Here is a 13,865-nt window from a genome sequence, read left to right on the forward strand (position 1 = left end):
AGTTTAAAATCCTGCAAATTTTTGAATATGCTAACTTACAACAGCTTTTAGCTGAAACCAAGCTGTCTGCATCTTCTATATTTTAAATTTCAGAAATATTCCTCAGGTGAAAGGTATAAAATATATAGAGTTCTCCTGCTCACACATTCGGATTTTACTTCATAATCAAAACTGCTAAGATTAGCTGTTGCTTAAACCTCTGAATAGAGTTTACATTACCAAAAACGCCCTATTGTTATGCTGAGATTGCAACTGGTACCACCTGTGGCTTTGAGAGGCAAGGCCCTATTTACATTTGACCCACTGGAATGTCCTCCCTTTGCAACACAAAAGAAAACTCACCTGGGTATTCTTTGGATAATGGAGTATTCCCCCTTGCTTATAAAGGCCTGGAAGTTAGAGAGAAGTAAGTGTTTAAAGAAGACCTGAAGATAACTCAAAACCATCGCTGTTTTCAACCATGAGGTAAGCCTCACTTCATACTTTCTAATCAAAATCATTTTTTTTCAGATAAGAGAAGATCTTGGATACTTTTGTCCCTATTTACATGACCCAAAACAAAGCACTATCTTGTGTTCCATTGCTGGTGAGAACGTGCTTCCTGTTTTGGGCAATGTGGGAACTGGGTTAAACTTTCCAGATGAAATGAGGAGCATCAGAGTGGCCAGTCCTCTACTTTCAATGCTTTCAACTCAGTCAAAGCAGAGCACTGTACCTTATTAGAAAAATCTCGGCTTTAAAACCTTGTTTTTTAACATGTAAGTGTCACCTTGTTTGACCAAGGTGAGAAGCAGATTATCTGCAACCACAGCCACAATGCCTTTCCCTAACAGCCATTTCAGACATATTAGCGCGCAAAACTCCAAACGGAGCACTTTTCTGTGATGACGTATTGGAAGTGTGCTCTTCTGTTTGGGGTATTGTGTGACCAGACTTACTTGGATAGAACATTCATGAAGTTACATGGAGAAAGCTCAATTTCATTAAAACTTTTCTCATGAAAACTAGGAATCAACATAAAAATAATCAAGGTTCTTGGTTTGACAATTGTGAACTATGTTTAGGGTTAGATAGCAATATTATTTCCAAGAGTTATTTTTGGTAGACCGGAGTGATCAAGTGGAAATTTGCTTTATCCTTGTGATTTTTATGTCTGCAGATAAGTCAAATGAAAGCACTTTCTTATATGTTGGGATTTCACTGAGTGCTTTTTGTTTGGTTGGTCTTTAAACTGTGAATACTCATATTCTTTTTCATTGGTTAAGTGATTTGAAACATATTTGGGATGGAAGCAGGACTATTGCTTTGCATAGCTAAATGTGTTTTATTTTCTAAACACTCTTTCTGATTCTTTTAAATCATTTTAAACAAAATGCTGTCAAAGAATTTAGGAAGAGATGCTCCTTGGTACAGTGCTTTTTGGTGGCATTTTTCTATACCCTGTGACTTTGGATTTTGGCTTTCATAGTTGCAAGTTACAATATGGAAGTTAACATACCCATTGGGATGTATAACCTACAATACCATTGGTTCATAGAGTTCTCAAGAAGTTTAAAATCCTGCAAATTTTTGAATATGCTAACTTACAACAGCTTTTAGCTGAAACCAAGCTGTCTGCATCTTCTATATTTTAAATTTCAGAAATATTCCTCAGATGAAAGGTATAAAATATAGGGAGTTCTCCTGCTCACACATTCGGATTTTACTTCATAATCAAAACTGCTAAGATTAGCTGTTGCTTAAACCTCTGAATAGAGTTTACATTACCAAAAACGCCCTATTGTTATGCTGAGATTGCAACTGGTACCACCTGTGGCTTTGAGAGGCAAGGCCCTATTTACATTTACCCACTGGAATGTCCTCCCTCTGCAACACAAAAGAAAACTTACCTGGGTATTCATTGGACAATGGAGTATTCCCACTTGCTTATAAAGGCCTGGAAGTTAGAGAGAAGTAAGTGTTTAAAGAAGACCTGAAGATAACTCAAAACCATCGCTGTTTTCAACCATGAGGTAAGCCTCACTTCATACTTTCTAATCAAAATCATTTTTTTTCAGATAAGAGAAGATCTTGGATACTTTTGTCCCTATTTACATGACCCAAAACAAAGCACTATCTTGTGTTCCATTGCTGGTGAGAAAGTGCTTCCTGTTTTGGGCAATGTGGGAACTGGGTTAAACCTTCCAGATGAAATGAGGAGCATCAGAGTGGCCAGTCCTCTACATTCAATGCTTTCAACTCAGTCAAAGCAGAGCACTGTACCTTATTAGAAAAATCTCGGCTTTAAAACCTTGTTTTTTAACATGTAAGTGTCACCTTGTTTGACCAAGGTGAGAAGCAGATTATCTGCAACCACAGCCACAATGCCTTTCCCTAAGAGCCATTTCAGACATATTAGCGTGCAAAACTCCAAACGGAGCACTTTTCTGTGATGACGTATTGGAAGTGTGCTCTTCTGTTTGGGGTATTGTGTGACCAGACTTACTTGGATAGAACATTCATGAAGTTACTTGGAGAAAGCTCAATTTCATTAAAACGTTTCTCATGAAACCTAGGAATCAACATAAAAATCATCAAGGTTCTTGGTTTGACAATTGTGAACTATGTTTAGGGTTAGATAGCAATATTATTTCCAAGAGTTATTTTTGGTAGACCGGAGTGATCAAGTGGAAATTTGCTTTTATCCTTGTGATTTTTATGTCTGCAGATAAGTCAAATGAAAGCACTTTCTTATATGTTGGGATTTCACTGAGTGCTTTTTGTTTGGTTGGTCTTTAAACTGTGAATACTCATATTCTTTTTCATTGGTTAAGTGATTTGAAACATATTTGGGATGGAAGCAGGACTATTGCTTTGCATAGCTAAATGTGTTTTATTTTCTAAACACTCTTTCTGATTCTTTTAAATCATTTTAAACAAAATGCTGTCAAAGAATTTAGGAAGAGATGCTCCTTGGTACAGTGCTTTTTGGTGGCTTTTTTCTATACCCTGTGACTTTGGATTTTGGCTTTCATAGTTGCAAGTTACAATATGGAAGTTAACATACCCATTGGGATGTATAACCTACAATACCATTGGTTCATAGAGTTCTCAAGAAGTTTAAAATCCTGCAAATTTTTGAATATGCTAACTTACAACAGCTTTTAGCTGAAACCAAGCTGTCTGCATCTTCTATATTTTAAATTTCAGAAATATTCCTCAGGTGAAAGGTATAAAATATATAGAGTTCTCCTGCTCACACATTCCGATTTTACTTCATAATCAAAACTGCTAAGATTAGCTGTTGCTTAAACCTCTGAATAGAGTTTACATTACCAAAAACGCCCTATTGTTATGCTGAGATTGCAACTGGTACCACCTGTGGCTTTGAGAGGCAAGGCCCTATTTACATTTGACCCACTGGAATGTCCTCCCTCTGCAACACAAAAGAAAACTTACCTGGGTATTCATTGGATAATGGAGTATTCCCCCTTGCTTATAAAGGCCTGGAAGTTAGAGAGAAGTAAGTGTTTAAAGAAGACCTGAAGATAACTCAAAACCATCGCTGTTTTCAACCATGAGGTAAGCCTCACTTCATACTTTCTAATCAAAATCATTTTTTTTCAGATAAGAGAAGATCTTGGATACTTTTGTCCCTATTTACATGACCCAAAACAAAGCACTATCTTGTGTTCCATTGCTGGTGAGAAAGTGCTTCCTGTTTTGGGCAATGTGGGAACTGGGTTAAACCTTCCAGATGAAATGAGGAGCATCAGAGTGGCCAGTCCTCTACATTCAATGCTTTCAACTCAGTCAAAGCAGAGCACTGTACCTTATTAGAAAAATCTCGGCTTTAAAACCTTGTTTTTTAACATGTAAGTGTCACCTTGTTTGACCAAGGTGAGAAGCAGATTATCTGCAACCACAGCCACAATGCCTTTCCCTAACAGCCATTTCAGACATATTAGCGTGCAAAACTCCAAACGGAGCACTTTTCTGTGATGACGTATTGGAAGTGTGCTCTTCTGTTTGGGGTATTGTGTGACCAGACTTACTTGGATAGAACATTCATGAAGTTACTTGGAGAAAGCTCAATTTCATTAAAACGTTTCTCATGAAACCTAGGAATCAACATAAAAATCATCAAGGTTCTTGGTTTGACAATTGTGAACTATGTTTAGGGTTAGATAGCAATATTATTTCCAAGAGTTATTTTTGGTAGACCGGAGTGATCAAGTAGAAATTTGCTTTTATCCTTGTGATTTTTATGTCTGCAGATAAGTCAAAGGAAAGCACTTTCTTATATGTTGGGATTTCACTGAGTGCTTTTTGTTTGGTTGGTCTTTAAACTGTGAATACTCATATTCTTTTTCATTGGTTAAGTGATTTGAAACATATTTGGGATGGAAGCAGGACTATTGTTTTGCATAGCTAAATGTGTTTTATTTTCTAAACACTCTTTCTGATTCTTTTAAATCATTTTAAACAAAATGCTGTCAAAGAATTTAGGAAGAGATGCTCCTTGGTACAGTGCTTTTTGGTGGCTTTTTTCTATACCCTGTGACTTTGGATTTTGGCTTTCATAGTTGCAAGTTACAATATGGAAGTTAACATACCCATTGGGATGTATAACCTACAATACCATTGGTTCATAGAGTTCTCAAGAAGTTTAAAATCCTGCAAATTTTTGAATATGCTAACCTACAACAGCTTTTAGCTGAAACCAAGCTGTCTGCATCTTCTATATTTTAAATTTCAGAAATATTCCTCAGGTGAAAGGTATAAAATATATAGAGTCCTCCTGCTCACACATTCGGATTTTACTTCATAATCAAAACTGCTAAGATTAGCTGTTGCTTAAACCTCTGAATAGAGTTTACATTACCAAAAACGCCCTATTGTTATGCTGAGATTGCAACTGGTACCACCTGTGGCTTTGAGAGGCAAGGCCCTATTTACATTTGACCCACTGGAATGTCCTCCCTCTGCAACACAAAAGAAAACTTACCTGGGTATTCATTGGATAATGGAGTATTCCCCCTTGCTTATAAAGGCCTGGAAGTTAGAGAGAAGTAAGTGTTTAAAGAAGACCTGAAGATAACTCAAAACCATCGCTGTTTTCAACCATGAGGTAAGCCTCACTTCATACTTTCTAATCAAAATCATTTTTTTTCAGATAAGAGAAGATCTTGGATACTTTTGTCCCTATTTACATGACCCAAAACAAAGCACTATCTTGTGTTCCATTGCTGGTGAGAAAGTGCTTCCTGTTTTGGGCAATGTGGGAACTGGGTTAAACCTTCCAGATGAAATGAGGAGCATCAGAGTGGCCAGTCCTCTACATTCAATGCTTTCAACTCAGTCAAAGCAGAGCACTGTACCTTATTAGAAAAATCTCGGCTTTAAAACCTTGTTTTTTAACATGTAAGTGTCACCTTGTTTGACCAAGGTGAGAAGCAGATTATCTGCAACCACAGCCACAATGCCTTTCCCTAACAGCCATTTCAGACATATTAGCGTGCAAAACTCCAAACGGAGCACTTTTCTGTGATGACGTATTGGAAGTGTGCTCTTCTGTTTGGGGTATTGTGTGACCAGACTTACTTGGATAGAACATTCATGAAGTTACTTGGAGAAAGCTCAATTTCATTAAAACGTTTCTCATGAAACCTAGGAATCAACATAAAAATCATCAAGGTTCTTGGTTTGACAATTGTGAACTATGTTTAGGGTTAGATAGCAATATTATTTCCAAGAGTTATTTTTGGTAGACCGGAGTGATCAAGTAGAAATTTGCTTTTATCCTTGTGATTTTTATGTCTGCAGATAAGTCAAAGGAAAGCACTTTCTTATATGTTGGGATTTCACTGAGTGCTTTTTGTTTGGTTGGTCTTTAAACTGTGAATACTCATATTCTTTTTCATTGGTTAAGTGATTTGAAACATATTTGGGATGGAAGCAGGACTATTGTTTTGCATAGCTAAATGTGTTTTATTTTCTAAACACTCTTTCTGATTCTTTTAAATCATTTTAAACAAAATGCTGTCAAAGAATTTAGGAAGAGATGCTCCTTGGTACAGTGCTTTTTGGTGGCTTTTTTCTATACCCTGTGACTTTGGATTTTGGCTTTCATAGTTGCAAGTTACAATATGGAAGTTAACATACCCATTGGGATGTATAACCTACAATACCATTGGTTCATAGAGTTCTCAAGAAGTTTAAAATCCTGCAAATTTTTGAATATGCTAACCTACAACAGCTTTTAGCTGAAACCAAGCTGTCTGCATCTTCTATATTTTAAATTTCAGAAATATTCCTCAGGTGAAAGGTATAAAATATATAGAGTCCTCCTGCTCACACATTCGGATTTTACTTCATAATCAAAACTGCTAAGATTAGCTGTTGCTTAAACCTCTGAATAGAGTTTACATTACCAAAAACGCCCTATTGTTATGCTGAGTTTGCAACTGGTACCACCTGTGGCTTTGAGAGGCAAGGCCCTATTTACATTTGACCCACTGGAATGTCCTCCCTCTGCAACACAAAAGAAAACTTACCTGGGTATTCATTGGAAAATGGAGTATTCCCCCTTGCTTTAAAGGCCTGGAAGTTAGAGAGAAGTAAGTGTTTAAAGAAGACCTGAAGATAACTCAAAACCATCGCTGTTTTCAACCATGAGGTAAGCCTCACTTCATACTTTCTAATCAAAATCATTTTTTTTCAGATAAGAGAAGATCTTGGATACTTTTGTCCCTATTTACATGACCCAAAACAAAGCACTATCTTGTGTTCCATTGCTGGTGAGAAAGTGCTTCCTGTTTTGGGCAATGTGGGAACTGGGTTAAACCTTCCAGATGAAATGAGGAGCATCAGAGTGGCCAGTCCTCTACATTCAATGCTTTCAACTCAGTCAAAGCAGAGCACTGTACCTTATTAGAAAAATCTCGGCTTTAAAACCTTGTTTTTTAACATGTAAGTGTCACCTTGTTTGACCAAGGTGAGAAGCAGATTATCTGCAACCACAGCCACAATGCCTTTCCCTAACAGCCATTTCAGACATATTAGCGTGCAAAACTCCAAACGGAGCACTTTTCTGTGATGACGTATTGGAAGTGTGCTCTTCTGTTTGGGGTATTGTGTGACCAGACTTACTTGGATAGAACATTCATGAAGTTACTTGGAGAAAGCTCAATTTCATTAAAACGTTTCTCATGAAACCTAGGAATCAACATAAAAATCATCAAGGTTCTTGGTTTGACAATTGTGAACTATGTTTAGGGTTAGATAGCAATATTATTTCCAAGAGTTATTTTTGGTAGACCGGAGTGATCAAGTGGAAATTTGCTTTTATCCTTGTGATTTTTATGTCTGCAGATAAGTCAAATGAAAGCACTTTCTTATATGTTGGGATTTCACTGAGTGCTTTTTGTTTGGTTGGTCTTTAAACTGTGAATACTCATATTCTTTTTCATTGGTTAAGTGATTTGAAACATATTTGGGATGGAAGCAGGACTATTGCTTTGCATAGCTAAATGTGTTTTATTTTCTAAACACTCTTTCTGATTCTTTTAAATCATTTTAAACAAAATGCTGTCAAAGTATTTAGGAAGAGATGCTCCTTGGTACAGTGCTTTTTGGTGGCTTTTTTCTATACCCTGTGACTTTGGATTTTGGCTTTCATAGTTGCAAGTTACAATATGGAAGTTAACATACCCATTGGGATGTATAACCTACAATACCATTGGTTCATAGAGTTCTCAAGAAGTTTAAAATCCTGCAAATTTTTGAATATGCTAACTTACAACAGCTTTTAGCTGAAACCAAGCTGTCTGCATCTTCTATATTTTAAATTTCAGAAATATTCCTCAGGTGAAAGGTATAAAATATATAGAGTTCTCCTGCTCACACATTCGGATTTTACTTCATAATCAAAACTGCTAAGATTAGCTGTTGCTTAAACCTCTGAATAGAGTTTACATTACCAAAAAAGCCCTATTGTTATGCTGAGATTGCAAGTGGTACCACCTGTGGCTTTGAGAGGCAAGGCCCTATTTACATTTACCCACTGGAATGTCCTCCCTCTGCAACACATATGAAAACTTACCTGGGTATTCATTGGATAATGGAGTATTCCCCCTTGCTTATAAAGGCCTGGAAGTTAGAGAGAAGTAAGTGTTTAAAGAAGACCTGAAGATAACTCAAAACCATCGCTGTTTTCAACCATGAGGTAAGCCTCACTTCATACTTTCTAATCAAAATCATTTTTTTTCAGATAAGAGAAGATCTTGGATACTTTTGTCCCTATTTACATGACCCAAAACAAAGCACTATCTTGTGTTCCATTGCTGGTGAGAAAGTGCTTCCTGTTTTGGGCAATGTGGGAACTGGGTTAAACCTTCCAGATGAAACGAGGAGCATCAGAGTGGCCAGTCCTCTACTCTCAATGCTTTCAACTCAGTCAAAGCAGAGCACTGTACCTTGTTAGAAAAATCTCGGCTTTAAAACCTTGTTTTTTAACATGTAAGTGCCACCTTGTTTGACCAAGGTGAGAACCAGATTATCTGCAACCACAGCCACAATGCCTTTCCCTAACAGCCATTTCAGACATATTAGCGCGCAAAACTCCAAACGGAGCACTTTTCTGTGATGACGTATTGGAAGTGTGCTCTTCTGTTTGGGGTATTGTGTGACCAGACTTACTTGGATAGAACATTCATGAAGTTACTTGGAGAAAGCTCAATTTCATTAAAACGTTTCTCATGAAACCTAGGAATCAACATAAAAATCATCAAGGTTCTTGGTTTGACAATTGTGAACTATGTTTAGGGTTAGATAGCAATATTATTTCCAAGAGTTATTTTTGGTAGACCGGAGTGATCAAGTGGAAATTTGCTTTTATCCTTGTGATTTTTATGTCTGCAGATAAGTCAAATGAAAGCACTTTCTTATATGTTGGGATTTCACTGAGTGCTTTTTGTTTGGTTGGTCTTTAAACTGTGAATACTCATATTCTTTTTCATTGGTTAAGTGATTTGAAACATATTTGGGATGGAAGCAGGACTATTGCTTTGCATAGCTAAATGTGTTTTATTTTCTAAACACTCTTTCTGATTCTTTTAAATCATTTTAAACAAAATGCTGTCAAAGAATTTAGGAAGAGATGCTCCTTGGTACAGTGCTTTTTGGTGGCTTTTTTCTATACCCTGTGACTTTGGATTTTGGCTTTCATAGTTGCAAGTTACAATATGGAAGTTAACATACCCATTGGGATGTATAACCTACAATACCATTGGTTCATAGAGTTCTCAAGAAGTTTAAAATTGTGCAAATTTTTGAATATGCTAACTTGCAACAGCTTTTAGCTGAAACCAAGCTGTCTGCATCTTCTATATTTTAAATTTCAGAAATATTCCTCAGGTGAAAGGTATAAAATATATAGAGTTCTCCTGCTCACACATTCGGATTTTACTTCATAATCAAAACTGCTAAGATTAGCTGTTGCTTAAACCTCTGAATAGAGTTTACATTACCAAAAACGCCCTATTGTTATGCTGAGATTGCAACTGGTACCACCTGTGGCTTTGAGAGGCAAGGCCCTATTTACATTTGACCCACTGGAATGTCCTCCCTCTGCAACACAAAAGAAAACTTACCTGGGTATTCATTGGATAATGGAGTATTCCCCCTTGCTTATAAAGGCCTGGAAGTTAGAGAGAAGTAAGTGTTTAACGAAGACCTGAAGATAACTCAAAACCATCGCTGTTTTCAACCATGAGGTAAGCCTCACTTCATACTTTCTAATCAAAATTATTTTTTTTCAGATAAGAGAAGATCTTGGATATTTTTGTCACTATTTACATCACCCAAAACAAAGCACTATCTTGTGTTCCATTGCTGGTGAGAAAGTGCTTCCTGTTTTGGGCAATGTGGGAACTGGGTTAAACCTTCCAGATGAAACGAGGAGCATCAGAGTGGCCAGTCCTCTACTCTCAATGCTTTCAACTCAGTCAAAGCAGAGCACTGTACCTTGTTAGAAAAATCTCGGCTTTAAAACCTTGTTTTTTAACATGTAAGTGTCACCTTGTTTGACCAAGGTGAGAAGCAGATTATCTGCAACCACAGCCACAATGCCTTTCCCTAACAGCCATTTCAGACATATTAGCGTGCAAAACTCCAAACGGAGCACTTTTCTGTGATGACGTATTGGAAGTGTGCTCTTCTGTTTGGGGTATTGTGTGACCAGACTTACTTGGATAGAACATTCATGAAGTTACTTGGAGAAAGCTCAATTTCATTAAAACGTTTCTCATGAAACCTAGGAATCAACATAGAAATCATCAAGGTTCTTGCTTTGACAAATGTGAACTATGTTTAGGGTTAGATAGCAATATTATTTCCAAGAGTTATTTTTGGTAGACCGGAGTGATCAAGTAGAAATTTGCTTTTATCCTTGTGATTTTTATGTCTGCAGATAAGTCAAAGGAAAGCACTTTCTTATATGTTGGGATTTCACTGAGTGCTTTTTGTTTGGTTGGTCTTTAAACTGTGAATACTCATATTCTTTTTCATTGGTTAAGTGATTTGAAACATATTTGGGATGGAAGCAGGACTATTGTTTTGCATAGCTAAATGTGTTTTATTTTCTAAACACTCTTTCTGATTCTTTTAAATCATTTTAAACAAAATGCTGTCAAAGAATTTAGGAAGAGATGCTCCCTGGTACTGTGCTTTTTGGTGGCTTTTTTCTATACCCTGTGACTTTGGATTTTGGCTTTCATAGTTGCAAGTTACAATATGGAAGTTAACATACCCATTGGGATGTATAACCTACAATACCATTGGTTCATAGAGTTCTCAAGAAGTTTAAAATCCTGCAAATTTTTGAATATGCTAACTTACAACAGCTTTTAGCTGAAACCAAGCTGTCTGCATCTTCTATATTTTAAATTTCAGAAATATTCCTCAGATGAAAGGTATAAAATATAGGGAGTTCTCCTGCTCACACATTCGGATTTTACTTCATAATCAAAACTGCTAAGATTAGCTGTTGCTTAAACCTCTGAATAGAGTTTACATTACCAAAAACGCCCTATTGTTATGCTGAGATTGCAACTGGTACCACCTGTGGCTTTGAGAGGCAAGGCCCTATTTACATTTGACCCACTGGAATGTCCTCCCTCTGCAACACAAAAGAAAACTTACCTGGGTATTCATTGGAAAATGGAGTATTCCCCCTTGCTTTAAAGGCCTGGAAGTTAGAGAGAAGTAAGTGTTTAACGAAGACCTGAAGATAACTCAAAACCATCACTGTTTTCAACCATGAGGTAAGCCTCACTTCATACTTTCTAATCAAAATCATTTTTTTTCAGATAAGAGAAGATCTTGGATACTTTTGTCCCTATTTACATGACCCAAAACAAAGCACTATCTTGTGTTCCATTGCTGGTGAGAAAGTGCTTCCTGTTTTGGGCAATGTGGGAACTGGGTTAAACCTTCCAGATGAAATGAGGAGCATCAGAGTGGCCAGTCCTCTACTTTCAATGCTTTCAACTCAGTCAAAGCAGAGCACTGTACCTTATTAGAAAAATCTCGGCTTTAAAACCTTGTTTTTTAACATGTAAGTGTCACCTTGTTTGACCAAGGTGAGAAGCAGATTATCTGCAACCACAGCCACAATACCTTTCCCTAACAGCCATTTCAGACATATTAGCGCGCAAAACTCCAAACGGAGCACTTTTCTGTGATGACGTATTGGAAGTGTGCTCTTCTGTTTTGGGTATTGTGTGACCAGACTTACTTGGATAGAACATTCATGAAGTTACTTGGAGAAAGCTCAATTTCATTAAAACGTTTCTCATGAAACCTAGGAATCAACATAAAAATCATCAAGGTTCTTGGTTTGACAATTGTGAACTATGTTTAGGGTTAGATAGCAATATTATTTCCAAGAGTTATTTTTGGTAGACCGGAGTGATCAAGTGGAAATTTGCTTTATCCTTGTGATTTTTATGTCTGCAGATAAGTCAAATGAAAGCACTTTCTTATATGTTGGGATTTCACTGAGTGCTTTTTGTTTGGTTGGTCTTTAAACTGTGAATACTCATATTCTTTTTCATTGGTTAAGTGATTTGAAACATATTTGGGATGGAAGCAGGACTATTGCTTTGCATAGCTAAATGTGTTTTGTTTTCTAAACACTCTTTCTGATTCTTTTAAATCATTTTAAACAAAATGCTGTCAAAGAATTTAGGAAGAGATGCTCCTTGGTACAGTGCTTTTTGGTGGCTTTTTTCTATACCCTGTGACTTTGGATTTTGGCTTTCATAGTTGCAAGTTACAATATGGAAGTTAACATACCCATTGTGATGTATAACCTACAATACCATTGGTTCATAGAGTTCTCAAGAAGTTTAAAATCCTGCAAATTTTTGAATATGCTAACTTACAACAGCTTTTAGCTGAAACCAAGCTGTCTGCATCTTCTATATTTTAAATTTCAGAAATATTCCTCAGGTGAAAGGTATAAAATATATAGAGTCCTCCTGCTCACACATTCGGATTTTACTTCATAATCAAAACTGCTAAGATTAGCTGTTGCTTAAACCTCTGAATAGAGTTTACATTACCAAAAACGCCCTATTGTTATGCTGAGTTTGCAACTGGTACCACCTGTGGCTTTGAGAGGCAAGGCCCTATTTACATTTGACCCACTGGAATGTCCTCCCTCTGCAACACAAAAGAAAACTTACCTGGGTATTCATTGGAAAATGGAGTATTCCCCCTTGCTTTAAAGGCCTGGAAGTTAGAGAGAAGTAAGTGTTTAAAGAAGACCTGAAGATAACTCAAAACCATCGCTGTTTTCAACCATGAGGTAAGCCTCACTTCATACTTTCTAATCAAAATCATTTTTTTTCAGATAAGAGAAGATCTTGGATACTTTTGTCCCTATTTACATGACCCAAAACAAAGCACTATCTTGTGTTCCATTGCTGGTGAGAAAGTGCTTCCTGTTTTGGGCAATGTGGGAACTGGGTTAAACCTTCCAGATGAAATGAGGAGCATCAGAGTGGCCAGTCCTCTACATTCAATGCTTTCAACTCAGTCAAAGCAGAGCACTGTACCTTATTAGAAAAATCTCGGCTTTAAAACCTTGTTTTTTAACATGTAAGTGTCACCTTGTTTGACCAAGGTGAGAAGCAGATTATCTGCAACCACAGCCACAATGCCTTTCCCTAACAGCCATTTCAGACATATTAGCGTGCAAAACTCCAAACGGAGCACTTTTCTGTGATGACGTATTGGAAGTGTGCTCTTCTGTTTGGGGTATTGTGTGACCAGACTTACTTGGATAGAACATTCATGAAGTTACTTGGAGAAAGCTCAATTTCATTAAAACGTTTCTCATGAAACCTAGGAATCAACATAAAAATCATCAAGGTTCTTGGTTTGACAATTGTGAACTATGTTTAGGGTTAGATAGCAATATTATTTCCAAGAGTTATTTTTGGTAGACCGGAGTGATCAAGTGGAAATTTGCTTTTATCCTTGTGATTTTTATGTCTGCAGATAAGTCAAATGAAAGCACTTTCTTATATGTTGGGATTTCACTGAGTGCTTTTTGTTTGGTTGGTCTTTAAACTGTGAATACTCATATTCTTTTTCATTGGTTAAGTGATTTGAAACATATTTGGGATGGAAGCAGGACTATTGCTTTGCATAGCTAAATGTGTTTTATTTTCTAAACACTCTTTCTGATTCTTTTAAATCATTTTAAACAAAATGCTGTCAAAGTATTTAGGAAGAGATGCTCCTTGGTACAGTGCTTTTTGGTGGCTTTTTTCTATACCCTGTGACTTTGGATTTTGGCTTTCATAGTTGCAAGTTAC

Source organism: Staurois parvus, unplaced genomic scaffold, assembly GCF_062004578.1.
Source record: "Staurois parvus isolate SC_StPar_1 unplaced genomic scaffold, SC_StPar_1.0 ptg000081l, whole genome shotgun sequence".
Lineage (NCBI taxonomy): Eukaryota > Metazoa > Chordata > Amphibia > Anura > Ranidae > Staurois > Staurois parvus.